This window comes from Parasteatoda tepidariorum, chromosome X2, assembly GCF_043381705.1.
Source record: "Parasteatoda tepidariorum isolate YZ-2023 chromosome X2, CAS_Ptep_4.0, whole genome shotgun sequence".
Classification (NCBI taxonomy): Eukaryota; Metazoa; Arthropoda; class Arachnida; order Araneae; family Theridiidae; genus Parasteatoda; species Parasteatoda tepidariorum.
Genome location: NC_092215.1, coordinates 51361344 through 51373350, shown reverse-complemented (window position 1 = coordinate 51373350; position 12007 = coordinate 51361344). Strand labels below are relative to the sequence as shown.

The 12007-nt window shown below is 26.9% G+C and overlaps 1 protein-coding gene across 1 annotated transcript in view; it reads left to right on the top strand.

Moving 5' to 3' along the window:
• Nucleotides 1-8849: 8849 nt before the first annotated feature.
• Nucleotides 8850-12007, top strand: part of LOC107452609 (synaptotagmin-C) — a gene marked incomplete in the record, with an annotated part of 69067 nt that continues 65909 nt past the window's right edge. The window contains 1 exon segment of the mRNA XM_016069137.3: nucleotides 8850-9039.

Sequence of the window (12007 nt, the reverse complement as noted above, 5' to 3'; positions counted from 1 at the left end):
TTTTTCTTCGAGAAGATTAAACAACTTTTTGTGAAATGAAAATAGAGTTTATATAATTCTCTCTCACTCTTTTAAATAGCTATTTTGAACAATAGATATTTATAGATATTTTTTCTTATAAGCATTTATAAAAAAGTGATTTTATAAGACTTATTTAAAAATATAAATTTTACTTTAAGTAAAATGAACCAAATGCCAATCAAAGTAAGAACGTAATTTGCAATAAAGTGTTTTTGACTGCTCAATAAAAATAGAAAATACTAGAGTGATATGACACAAAAAAAATTTTTTTTCACTAAATATATAAGCTCTAGACCCTTATAATAAGATTTCATTAAGCATTTATATAAAAATAGCAACAAAAAAAACTTTTTGATTAGCTTTTAAGCATTTTTTGATTAGTATAAATGCATTTTTAGTATAGCTAAAGCATTTTATTTAAATTTAAATAATATAAAGCACTATCTGTAGCATTTTTCGATTACCACAAGTATTTAATTTTAAGTGAAATATTATATAAATATTTTTTTCTGATAAACAATTGTAAAAGAGTGAGTTTCATAAAACTTATTTAAAAATATAAATTTTATTTTAAGTGAAATGAATTCAATGGCAGTGGAAGCAAGAACGCATAGTATTCACGAATGTATATAGATTGTATATCTCTAAATATACGGACTCCAAACCCTTACAATAAGATTCTGATAAGCATTTGCATGAAAATAGTAAAATAATTGATTAGCATAAGCATGTTTTGCAATAAATAAGTAAATATTATTCTGCATTAAGCAGGTTTCAAATACGCATTTTTTAATTAGAATAAATGCATTTTTTGATTAGTATAAATGTAATTTTTGATTAATATAATTTCGATAATATAATTTCATTTTAATATCGAATGCAACACCATTATTTTTTATTATTTAAAATTAAATACAACAAAATATAGCACCTCGAATTTGTTTAAATGTAATTCTTTCTCGTCTATGCATCTTACTTGACTTAGATTTATTATTTGTTTATGTATTTTATTGTAAACGTGATATATTTTTATTTTGTGTAACTGGCAACTTCAATGCACTGTTAGTTTGCTCATGTTCTGCATGGTTTGGTACCTGGCTTTGTGTTAAGCATAAAATAGATAATGAAAGAATTGAAATCTTTGTGAATGAATCTTTATGAAAGAATATAGAATGTGTCACTTAAAAGAATTTAAATTTGACGGGCTTAGCTTACTCGAAATCGAAGGGGAAGAACAGTTGCTAACATAAGCAAAAGCCACGTTTCAACAACCAATCTGGATCGAGATACCCACACTCCGTCACTTGCAGGTATCTTATTCTGATCCTGTTCTGAAGTACAAGAACACATTTATTTATTTATTTATTTTTAATTTTGTCAGGTCTAAGAAAAATAAATTATTATTTTTCTTAAAATAATTGAATTTCATCTCATGGAAAATGACAATGTGATATACACCCGCTTTAATTTTGTTTTCAAATGTTAATATTATTTGGTCTTATTTTCTAAATGTATTAATTGGAAACAATCAAATCTGTGGAAAATCGAATGTTCTTTAGTACGGGCTAGGAAAACATGAAATGGTCCCCAATGCAGCAGACAGCATCTGTTATTATAACTACTACCTAATATTTCATCTTATACACTCATCAACTGCATGTAAGAATTTCTAGACAGCCAGCCAGGCGGCTGCGGGTTCGAATCCAGCTCCGGGCATGGATGTTTCTCCTTCTGTGTTATTCTCTGTAGTGTGATATATGAATGTGGCCCACCCTATGAACGGGTATCTGTTACAGCGTGGCTTGGGTAATGTTGCTCGCCTCCGTGACTTACGTTTACAGGTGCAAAATGGATAACGTTAAATGTGTAATACTTCCGGCATCTTCCTAGGCAAAGAACGTAAAAGTTCAGTGCCTGCCATTAAAAAAAATCCAGGCAAGGTGGCGCGAATATTTATTGGATCCAAAGTACACGACATTCATTGAACAGTGCAAGAAAAAAGCAGAATGACCCGTATAACTTCCGATCTAATGACTAGATCTTCACGTACTAGGGCTCAATCTTAATGGTTTTCAAAAGGTGATCTCAGATAAACTAATTAATTAGAGCAAAAGACATTTAACGTAAGGTAACTAGCCATAAAACCACACTTTAATTTTTAACACCTGAATAAAAATACCTATTTTTGGTTTTATAAACCATATTTTTTTAGCAGAAATGTCATTATCATAGAGTACCCAAAAAATATTTTTACCGTTTAAGCATAGAGCAAGAAATAATTACCTTTTTAGCTTTTGGTGATCATTTCTTTATATATGAAGGATTGAGAAACCTTTAAAAAACCCAGGTAAAGGCATTAAATATTATATCATCCAGAATAGTTAGCATGAAATTAATAAATTGAGCCATAGCAGTATTCAAGTTATAGCTAATTTATTGCATTTTTATAAATTGATGTTTCTCGTTAACTGTTTATCAATTTCTTACCAAAACATTATTTTCAAATATTAAAAATTACCTATGCAGCAAATTAAATTCAGTATCTAGAATTAAATACAACATGTACTCCAAACTTAATCAAGGAGTAATTTCATGGTTTTTTCTGCACTTAATAAATGTAAAATAACTGATGTGTCTGTCAAAAAATAATTTGCATAATTGGTTGCATGATGAGACATCTTAACATCAACTATGAATACATAATAATTTTATTCATATTAAAAAAGAACTACTTAAAATTATAATTTTTGATTGTATTTCTTATTTTCTTACAGTATTATATTAATTTATTAGCAAAACGCATTTCACGTAAGCTCTTTGTATTTGTAATGTGTGATTTACAGTAAACATTTTTCGTATTTGAAGTAAGTCAATTTACAAAGAATAATACAATTCACTATTTTTGGATTATACTTATTCAATTATAAGTTTTCTACGTCCAGTTGTTACAACTACATGGAGAAAAAAATTCTGATAAAATTATTATACTCTGTGATAATGTCATTTCTTGTAAAAATAAAACATAATTCTGATATTAGAAACGTAAATATTAGTATTTAAACCACTCATTGATGCTTAATTTTTACATTCATAAGGGTACGTTTTATCAGTAATTTTGTCTTTTAAAAATTATAGTTCTTATTTCCACACATTAAGTATAAAAATACAAAATTGAGAAGCAAGTTTAAGCGAATAAATCATTTTTATGCCATGCTCTAAAGTATGGTGATAAATTTACCGAATTTCACCACATTTATCAGATTTTATCACATATTATAAAAACCTTATTTGCATATTAATTACTAAAGCCCTTCGGGAAAAATTATAAAGCTTTTTGATGCTTCTATCAAACCAAAAATATGTTGCATTTTACCATATTCTGGTAATTCTTTCTCGGTGTTTATGAAAACATTTAAAAATCCTTGACTGAAAAAAAGTCTCTTAAAAAGAAACATTTTCCTCACGTATACTATTGCTGCTCAATGCATTCTAAAGAAGAATTTATCCAAGGGTTCAAAACATTTTTAAAAGCTTATTTTACGAACTGTGTAATAGATGTTTAAAGCCTTGGTTATAACATTCTAAAATATCTTTTTTTAAGACGAAACACACCAGATAAACTGCTTTGGAAATATAAATATAAAACAAAGTTACATGCGCGAAACTTTTTTTAAGCAAGTTTAAGTCACTTAAAAATTTATAGTAATAGCTTTTAAGAAAACGTAACAGTTTGACAATGTTTTGATATAAAGAAAAGAAAGAAAGATATGAAATTTGGCGTCAAAGAACGCAAATATTTCGGTCACGTATCAAGTTCAAAAAGATACTAGCATTCACGGCTCATAAAAGTAAATTTTTATTTATATAAAAATGTAACATATTAAGGTATGTGGTTTTAAAATAGAGCTGTTTTCAGGAACAACAGTGGAATACTAAAAATTCGTTCTCTTAAAGAGTGTTGCTTCATATTCTTGATTTTAGAAAAATTATAAAAATGAGCTGGATACATTGTTAAAAGGAAAAGTAGAATCTTTTTTCTAAGAAAAAGTTTATGCTTATGTAGTTTTTTAAAAAGTAAATATCTTAAACGGAATATTATTTTTAACTTTAATGAAAAATCTTAGAAGAAACTCAAATTTGAAAGACGCTAAGCCATTTTTAATTGTGTAAAATTCTTGCATAAACAAATTTAAAAAGTCAATAAAAACTATAGTGCAAAATATTTTGGTGCATAGCTCCCACCATTTTTAGTGTGCAGGAAAACTAAGTTTTGTTTGCAGTGCTTGTCGTCACATTTTTTTTTGTTCTTTTTAACTGTGATAGTTTTATTTATTTATTCTTTACTTATTTTTTTATCCATTTTTATTTATTATTTTTATTTATTTTTTTGCATGCATTTTTTAATTTAATTATTGTTTATACTTATTTACTTTTTTTACTTTTCGTTATTTACTTATTTTTATTTATTTATTCATTTATTTTTATTTATTTACTTTTTTTACTTTTCGCTATTTACTTATTTTCATTTATTTATTTATTTACTTTTATTTATTTATTATTTATTTATTTTTATTTATTAATTTATTTATTAATTTTTTATTTTTATTTATTTTTTATTTATTTATTTATTTTTCATTTTTTGTTTGCTTGTTTACTGCCCATACATATTTTCAAGCGCATTTATTGCTTAATTTCAAAAACACATCATTTAAAAAAAAACTTACTTTTAGTAACATATTCGCATCAATTCTTTTAAACAAATGTTATTTTGTAGATCTTATAAAACTATTTGCACAATAACTACGGTTTCTTACTTTTTTTTAAATTAATTTTTGTTATTTATTAATTTTTGTTTTTATTTATTTATTTTTATTTATTTATTTTTTATTTATATATTTTTCAATTTTTTGTTTGTATACTGACCTCACATATTTTCATGCTCATTTATGACTTAACTATAAAAACATATTTTAAAAAAAAGTACATTTTTAGTAATATATTCGCAACAATTCTTCCAAACAAATGTTATTTTGTAGATCTTATAAACTATTTGCACGATAACTACAGTTCAGTGCTTAAAAATGTATTTAGTTTACCTCAAAAAGATGGTGGTAACTTGAGACCAAAATTAGACCAAAATTTCGTACAAGCGTAAAGATATTTTGTTATTACTGTATATTCCGACTTACAAAATAAATAAAGTTATAAAAATCAAAATGTTGGCCTACCATAAGTACGAGAACTAATTTTTCAAAAGCTTATCTGAAGTAATATTTACATCTGTAATAAACAGGGATAGAGTTTGCCTTAAGCACGAACCTCGTTTTTAACACAAGAAGCTTAATTTTTTGTTTAATTTATATACCTTATGCAATATAATGAAAATTAATTTTGAATGCTAAAATTTATGACGATGCTTTATTAAATGTGTTTAATTATACGTAATTAAAAATGCCCATTAAGCTAAATTTTTTTAGCTTAAATTAATTTCATTCTTTTTAAAAAAAAAAGAAACTTTTTGTCACAGATACGACATAGAGCTAATGTTATATGAATTTATTATAAAATTGTACTGTGCTGAGAAAATTCAATTAAAAAAGCTGAGAGTACTTTTGATTGTATTTACAGAAACTGGTTGGTATCAAGGTAGAAGATTTGCGACTCTGAATATTGTTGAATTTAATGTATTGTTAGAGTATATTAGGGTATATTGTTAGGCAAACTTTTTATTGCTTAAAATATTTCTTTTTATACTGTATTTGCTATTTTACGCTTTCAAAAATTTCGATACAATTTATTAGTGATTTTTTTTCATTTTAAAAATGTTATAATTTCATATTTTAATGATTTTAATTACATTTTAACTTTAGATAAAATTTATAGTTCAATAAAGAAAATGCACTTTCTTCAATGGAGTATATTTCACAATCAGAGCACTGTTATGATATTTACCCACATTGAGTAAATTTGTGGCAACATCATAAATATGTTGTTATTGTTTCCGATGTCACTTGCCAATATACCAGCAAACCAACATGGTAAATACCAAGCGAACTTAAGGCAAAGGGGTCTGTTCTTGCTTTTAGTAGAGCTATTTACGGCCAAAAATACGATTTCAGCCACACACACACATCATAGCCCATTTTAAAGAGCGGACTTATTTTACATCCATTCATTCATCCACACATCTTAGTTTTGATCCGAACAAGAGAACCGTCAATCTCCAATTCAGTACCTCCAGAGGTACTTATTTGCTATAGGAACTTGGAAGCCTTTGTGATTCGACAGATTTAACGTATACTAGTCACCGTTTACTACACGGGGAGTGTTCGGAAGGAAGGGATTAAACTCACTACCTCTTGAACATGGGCCCAACGCTCTACCAACCAGGCTATCTCTAGCTCACCAGATAAATATTTACAATGTTACCGTCTAAGGTGAACCATATTATAGTATAAACAAGAATCGGAGGGAAATACTTATAGATGAATTATAAATAAAATGGTTCAAATTTTTTAGATTTGAGGCAATAATGGTCATCTTCATAACCTTGTAATTTTGAACTCGCGAAGCTTACTTTTTATTTTAATACTTTTTTCAAAATCCTCAATTTCTGCATATTTTTATTCATTATAAATTATTCTTTCAAACATGTTGGTCCCATCATGTTAAAAAAAGAATTTAGAATGAAAAGTAATTTTTTTTCTACTATTGTTATTGCATGTAGAAAATTTTATGAAAAACTTAATCTTGCAAGCAGAGTTTGAATGAACCTGCTGAGTCATTTTAAAATAAGTTTTTTCTTTTTAGGATTTTAATTTATTTGTAAATAATGAAAACTAACACGTTTTTACTATTATATAGAAATGAGAATAATTAAATTTCAAGTGTATTTACTTAAAATAACAAAACAAATGAAAATTACTTAAGTTAATTAAAATCACTTAGTTAAATAAAAATTACTAAAATTGTTTCTAACTATTTTTAACACTTAATACAAACTTATAAATCTTTCTAATAATAATGATCTCAAAATTTCTTTATAAAATTTAATTAATAAAATTAAGTAGTATTAAAGTTGAATTAAATATTTAATTTAAAGAACTATTACTGCATGGTTAATGTCAATAACTTTAATTGCAACTATACTCAATTACCATATAATCTAAAACTCATAACATCAAAAATAATATGTAATATTATTATATTATGTAAGTAACTATAATTTAAATTAAATGACAGATAAATGATTAATAGTTTTTGTCTTTCAACAATTATATTAAACCTACGAATTCACGGAAGAGTGACAGTTTCAAAATATAAAATCAATATTGAAAAGCAGCACATCTAAAAAAATTTCCCTTTCAAACTTTTAACATTATTTTTTTCAGCATTAAAACCCTGCCCAGTAATATTGTAATCATTATGCTCTAATTAAAGCATCAAACCTATACAATCTGGACACAAAATTTCATTACATTAACATTAAAAATTTCATTACATATAACATTAAATAAATGACTTTTTCATATTATTTGATTAATAAAGTTAAATCACATTATCATTAAATAAGAAAAATGTTACATAAGTTGACTAATAAAACTGTGGTTGTATTATTATCCCTTCGACACAGTATTTTTATTGAACACACTTTTCATACTTTATCATTAATTTGCATTAATTAAGTCAAACTAAATAAAAAATATTATATTTAGCATTTTAACAATTTATTTTTAAAAAATACAACAGGAAACACTAGTGTCTTTTTTTACATTATGTTCTAAACACGGCTCATTTCCATAAAAAAATTTTCTTAATTTACATTTATCTGTTATTGTTTAGATCTAAGAGAAACAGTTATTCATCGTTGAAATTTGTTTAATTTACAAAATTAGCTATTGATAAATTTTTGAAAATAAATGAATTTTTTTTAAACTACTTGTTTTTAGGTTTTATATTTTAGTACAAATATAATTTCAAAAATCTTTCAGATTTTTTTCGCAATTATTAGATTTCTTTTATATTTGAAAATTATCGAAATATGTTATTTCTAGTAATTAGAGTGCCAGAAAAAAATATATAAAAAAGGAACACCAATGTCTCATCTGCGTCAAAGGGTTAATACCATGAGCTTTTGTTAATTCTATTTCCAACAATTTGCTTCTATTTCCAACTATTTCCAACAATATATTTTGAAAAATATTGCATCAAAAATAATTTGAAAACATTTTTATATGATGAAATTACATTAAATGGAAAATATTAGGGGGACCGGAAAGTAATGTCGTTTTGGTGCATCTGATATTTGCTATCAAGATTTCATTTGTAAGCAACAATGTATTCACCCTCGTTAGCAACAACCTTTCAATGTCGGATCGAAAATAACTCTAAATGGATCGAAAATAAATGAATTGGTTTTTAAGACTAACAAATACTTAATGCTCCGAAACGACATAACTTTCCGGTCCCCGTAATACATCACTGTTTTTATAACGATATAAATTCTCACAACAGTAATACTTTGATATAACAAAACCAATATTATCGATAGACTCCTAAAAGAATTTATTGCATATTTTCATCTTTTCAAACTTTTAAGAGCGTTTGTCTTTTTGGATCAAAACAATAGAGAAACAATACTTTCTACCATTGCGCACTAAAATCTCACTGAAGCAGCAAAACCTACCTACTCCAAAGTTAAACTCGAGCGCTCTATTCCTCATAAAAACAACGCTCATTATACTCCTACAAAAATGTAAACATTAAACGCTTTCCTTTAATTTTTCGATTCTTCTTTCGAAATAATTTTGTAAATATCTCGGCACTGAGTATTCAGCTGCCTTCAGCGTCAGCAGATCGTGTGCTCACGAAACAGGTGAGCGTTAAATCACGAATGAAATAGCAGGGGCATTTGAAAGCGATTCTCTAAACACAATCACGTAAAAACTCCATTTCGAAGGATTGTACATAACTTTTCTTCTATCTGTTGCTTTTTTTTTGGCCAGATATGTTGATAAGGTAAGTGTTATAAAATTTTCTTACTTTTTCAAGGGTAGTAATTAATGTAATGCGTCATTATCAGGTTGGTAGAACTGGTTGCTTCGTTTTAAAACTAAATACGTGTGAAAATTTAGACAGTGTAGTTTAAAATGACATTTTTTAGGGTAAATTTTTGGAAAAAAAGTATATTTTTTAAATGATTACGAAAGAGACAAATTATTTTATGTATGTAATAAAGATCTTTCGGCATACAAAGTTTCAAAACTAGTTTTGATGTTCTTTTAGTTTATTTATATTCATTTTTTATATTTATTACAGAATCAGGTCGAAGCTACCAATTTTACCATCAGGTGGGTAAAATTGGTTGTTTGGTTTTTGCTCTAAATTTGTGATGAACAACCGAAACGTATTTTAGACAGTGTACTTTGAAATGACAGTTTTTAGTGAAAATGTTTTGAACAGAAGTATTTTTATAAATGTTTTCAAATTAGTCGAATTGTTTCATTTAAGTAGTATTTTTTTCGCACACAGCTTCGAAACTAGTTTTTATATTCTTTTACTTAATTTATATTCATTTTTCTATATAAATTACAGAATCAGTTTGATAAAACCATCAGGTTGGTAAAGTTGATAGCATGATAAATCAGGTTGATAGTTGATAGATTGATAAATCCATGATGAACAATTAAAAAAAAATTTAGACAATGTGGTTTAAAATAACAGTGTAGTTAAACTGTTTTTAGGGCGCATTTTTTGAACAGAAGTATTTTAATAATTGTTTACAAATTAGTCAAATTGATTTATGTATGTAATAATGATATTTTTTAACGTGCACAGCTTTAAAACTAGTATTTATATTCTATTACTTTATTTATATACATTTTTGTATAAATTAAGCAAAAGCTTAGAGCAAAAAGGCGAAGTGGTTGTCAGACAAAATCAGCGGGTTCATTCAAACTTTGCTTGCTAGAATAATTTTTTTATAAAAACTTATTTTTAAGAACACTTGTAAAAAATAGACAATATATCGCCAAAATTTCTTTACAGTTATTTTTTTAACTTATACTTCCATTAAATTTTTTCGTGTGATTCTATAATTAATTCTCGGCAAAACTTTCAGGGATCATTTATTTAGGGAAATATTTTTATTTTATGGAGTTCAGTTATTTATGGGCGTTCCATCCCATTTCCTAATTTTTTTATTACAGCGATTATATTCTAATCGTCCTTAAATACGTTTTTTTAGTTTTCTAAATTTTTTATTTATTTATTATTGCTAGTGATAGAAAACCGGGGGTTTTGAATGGTTATTAAGTATTTAAAACTTAAACCATGGGATTGAGAAATCTGAGTTTTGTTTTTAACTCCTTTTTTTCCCATCCATTCTATCAATGGTTCAACTGTGGAGGGTTGTTGAGGACAACCCCCCCCCCTCTAAACATATGAATTCTGAAAATATATTTCCATTATTTATGTAATTTTATTAATTATTATGTATTAATGAATTATGATTGTAAAGTTTTGTAATCAAATAAACAATTAAATAGGGACTGGAGTACTTAATACTTCCACAAGTGCAAATCTGGTGTTTTTTTTAATTAATTTCTTCGTTGAAAAGTAATGGCTATAGCAAAAAAGTTTGTATAAAAAGTTTGCAGGCGAAATTCAAGAAAATCGAAATAAAAATCATTACAATTTCCCTTAAAATTTTTTGCTCATTTGGTAATTCTTTTTAAATTTCAATATCTGAAAGAAAAAAAACAAAAATGGCTAAAAAAGTAACGTTAACGAGACCAAAATGATGGAACCAAAACGACGAAACCGAAATGTCCTACTTCGGAAGTAGTAACACTTCCAGAATTATATTATACTTACTATACTATAAGTTTATATTTTATATCAGATATAGAAAATAAAATTTCATGAATAGGCATGGGTTTCAATGAAATTACCCATTTCATGCAATTATAAGTTTTAAAGTAAACACATCTTATTTTTAATATGACGGAGATGAATTTGTGATCCCACAATACTATGTTATATTTCTTATGTAATATTATACGATATTTTTATATTAGGAATGGAAAATCAAATGTTAGGAAAGGCATGAATTTTCTTAGAATTACTCATTCCATGCTTTGGTTTAACCTTTTGACAAAGATTTGACACCGATGTCCCCTTTATATATCTGGCCATTATCAATAGCCCATTAGTGTACCTTCAGCATGATATAAGCAACAAACTGAATCTGAATAAATTATCAGGTCTAATTTTCTTCTACGTGGAATCTGTAGAGCGAAACTATTCCATATAAACGTTAACTGGAGAGGTAAACATCTTGCGATCACCCATCTAGATAACCGTATGACCAAATTTGCTTATTTGTGTAATGTTCCACCACGGAGACAGTTTGCGGTCTCCCACCATACGTGTAATCTTGAGTATATATATATATATATATATATGGCTNNNNAGTTTCATATTAGTCCGAAACATCTTCTTTAAAAAACACGAAAAAAAAAGTTTCTTTCAATTAATTTGCACAAGGGTGTATATATATATGCGGTGAACGTAATATTTAGTATATATATGCGGTATGCGAAAAATAAGTCGTCAATCTAATGACCGACCGAACGAGGTTCGAATCAAAACATTGACACCAAAATATTTTCCCCATTCCTTCAATATATGAGGAGTTTCAACCATCCTTCTCCCCTCCTATGCATACATTTTATTTTATATTTTAATACCGTAGTTGAACAGCTGACTCTTGGGTTTACTGCTACTAATGATCAACGCCGTAGCCTTGTAACTTTGAACCTAATTCAGAATACAAGATAACTCGTGGATCAAGTATTGGACGAAATTTGCCTCCATGAAGGATTTTTTGATGTAGCTAACCAGCATTTGCGTTACATGGGCAGGAAAATCAAGAAAACCTCCCACAATTAGCCTGGCGGCAAGGGAACTCCAACCAATGATCCAT